This window comes from Cervus canadensis, chromosome 6 (genome assembly GCF_019320065.1).
Source record: "Cervus canadensis isolate Bull #8, Minnesota chromosome 6, ASM1932006v1, whole genome shotgun sequence".
NCBI classification, from domain to species: domain Eukaryota; kingdom Metazoa; phylum Chordata; class Mammalia; order Artiodactyla; family Cervidae; genus Cervus; species Cervus canadensis.
In genome coordinates this window covers 80,578,375-80,581,523 of record NC_057391.1, presented here as the reverse complement: position 1 = coordinate 80,581,523, position 3,149 = coordinate 80,578,375, and positions in this window count along the sequence as shown.

Here is a 3,149-nt window from a genome sequence, read left to right as displayed (position 1 = left end):
TAAGAAAGGGAAGTCCGTCATCTTGGGACCGGCTCCCCTTTAACTTACTCTCCCAGACAAAGCAGACCAGAGGTGTTGATTTTGGCAGCACGGGGCTGGCCTGCAGATCAGTGAATGAAATTAAAATCTTGAGTGAATGGGAAGAAGGATGTATCTCCAACACTAACAGCAATCAAATGGTTCCTGCTATGGTCAGAATAACTAGTGGGTGGCAGAGGAAAGACAGTTGTTGTTTTCCAGGAACCCAGAGGCTTCATGAGTAGCTATGGAGTTGGCTGTGGCCACAACAGATGGAAACATGGCTTCATTCTGATTTCCCTGGATGCTTATCAAACCCAGGACATTGGAGTCCTTGGTCATCTCTTTGTAGTGAGCTGCAGCTGATGCTTAGTTCTTTCTGGGGTTTGGGTGGCTCTTAAAGTGGATCCCCCAAGCTTCTGGGCTGAATCACAGCTAGATGGGCTGTTGCCTTGAGGAAAAATTTCAGCTCCTTTCCCCAGAGGTATTTCCCTGACACCTTGTCCTGATGATGCCAGCCCATGTCTCCTCAACAGGTCAAAGCTGCGGAAAGACCCTTAGGTGTTCCCCTCCAGGTCTGATACTCGCTATCCCAGTCAGGGTAGACAAATGTTACTGGATCCTGGCAGGATCACGTGTGCCTCTCTTGGAGATGGCCAGAGGTGGGCGTGGATACCGCAGCCATGCATTTGCCTGCTCCATAAAGGCCTGGTTTCAACAATTCCTAATGAGATTCCCCCTCCACCTTGAAAGTTCTATTGTTTTAGCATCCAAGCTGTGTCTTCCAGACGGCCTCTCTCACCCGGAAGCAGCACGAAACTCTTGTCAGATCGTATCTTGAGTTTGGGCTCCAAAAACTGTCATCCAACCATGGGAAGATGAAAAAAAAAAAAAAGCCAAACTCCAGTCCTGACTTTTGGGGGGTCATGCTGGGCTCAGGGGCTTGGCGTGGTGGGAAAAGGGGGCCAAGAGAGTGGTTGGCACAAAGTTATGGAGAACTCTGGAAGCAAAGCCAGAGACTCTGAGGATTGAGGCCCAGGAAAGTCTGGCACCAATAGACGCTGGGTATTTAACCAGGAACAGTCGTTCTATTTTTCTCAGCCTTGGCAGTAGGTCAGGGCAGCAAGCAGTTCTAGCGGGGTCCACATCCTTCCTATTGTCTCCACCCCAGCCTCGCTCCTCGACCCAAACATCTGCTTCAGATTTGGGCCCCTGCCTTCTCGCCATTTCTGTACCAAACCACGGGTGGCAGGGCAGAGGGGGCAGGTCTGCAGGTGTGGGGCAGGGGAGAAGACAGGAGAGCTCTGGGGAAAGCTGCTGGAAGGTTTTGCTTCAGGTGCCACAGAAGGGTCTGAGTTTTCTTTTTTTTTTAATGTGCCTATGTATCACCAAAATCTAACCAGTTAGCTGTCTTCCTCTCAGGGTAGATGGAGCAACCCAGGGCAGGAATTAGGACCAGCTGGGGAAGTCTCCGGGCATCACATGGACAGTTTTCAAAGGTAGCTCAGAGTCACTGCAGAAGGAATAAGTGATTAGTGCCCACAGCGAGCCGTGGGGAGGTGCTAACGAGGTATTAAATACTTCTCCCGGCTAGCAGCCGTGGATGACAGCCTGGGAACCAGAGCAGTGGAACCAGCAGCCTAGGACTGGAGGTGGCAGACAAGGAGAAATGAGCCAGTGCTAGCAGCCAGTCCCAGCAGCCTCAGAATCTCACTAGAAGGGATTTCAGTTTCTCTGGTACTTGCCCTAAAATCCCAATCCATTTTAAGTGACAGAAACATCCCAGGAGAAAACGCTGGGGCGTCTAGGGGAGTAATCTCAAAACTTATTAAAAAAAAAAAATAATAGCCAGCATCTAACACTATGCCTAGCCCTGCCTGCTATGCCTAAGCACTGCCTGTATTAATTCATTTAATCTTCACCTCGGTCTATAAGGTAAAACCAATTGCCATTCCCATTTTAGAGATGAGGAAACTGAGGCACAGAGAAACGACTCACCAAGGGTACATGTCCAGTGATGAGTCTAAGGTGTCAAGCGGGCCCTGACGCCTTACATCACACAAGGTCAATGAAAGTGGAGTTTGGGGGCAGGACAGTCAAATGCAGAGTGTTCTGTTCAGCCTTCAAACCAGAGACAGAGGGTGCAGGCCTCTGACTTCTGGGGCCACAGAGAGCCCATCTGGCAGGTCCTCTCCAGCCAATGCTCCGCTTCCCCCAGTTCTGGGCCTTCTCAGGCTTCTGCTGCCCTTGGAAACTTCACTCTCCACCTCTGCCTGCAGGGCAGGTGGCACTCTTCCACCTCCAGACCCAAACCAGCTGCAGGAGTTTCTTCCGGAAGTTGCCTGGGCTCCTGGCCCCTAGTGGGGAGTGGAAGAGGAGCTACAGAGCAGGAGCTGGCCATGGCCCGAGGACCAGGAGTCCCATTAAACTCCAAAGCTCCAGGGTAGGCGCCAGGCCCATCACTTGACTGGAGAGTTGAGGGCCTCACTGAAATCCAGCTCGCCCTGGTAGGCCTCCGTTTTGCATGTGACAGGCCTCAGGCCTCTTCCAGCTGCTGAGCTGTCTGAGGAGGCCCACCTGACCAGGCTGGAGGCCCGAGGACAGCGGCTCTGCAGCCATGGTAAGTGGGGTCTGACCAGGCTCGGCTCACCCTGCTAGGCCAGTGGCAGGGATGAGGTCATCCCAAAGGGCAGGCATGGTGCAGGCAGGGGGTTCAACCAGCGCCAAAGCCCCCCGAGAGAGAGAGGCAGGAAGGCAGGAATGGCAGTGCCAGCATTTGTAGCAGGTTCTGTGATTCACAAAATAGTGTTCACAACCTTTATCTCACTTGAGGTTCACGCTCCCTCTGTGGGTGCACCGTGTGTTTGTTAGAATCTGTCTTTTCAAGTTAAGAGAGATTGAGCAGTTTATCCAGAGTAGAAGTGGCAAGGTCAGAATTTGAACCCAGATCTTCCAAATTCAAACCTACAATAAAACCAAAGATAGCTGTGGATATCTGTTTTACCATTGTTAATAATAACGATGATGTTGACACCTTACTTAATATGTGTCGGGCTGTGCTAGTGCTTTTCAAGAATTTTCATGAATCCTCACATTCTCTGACATGGGCGGGTTTGAAAGACAGGGACGCT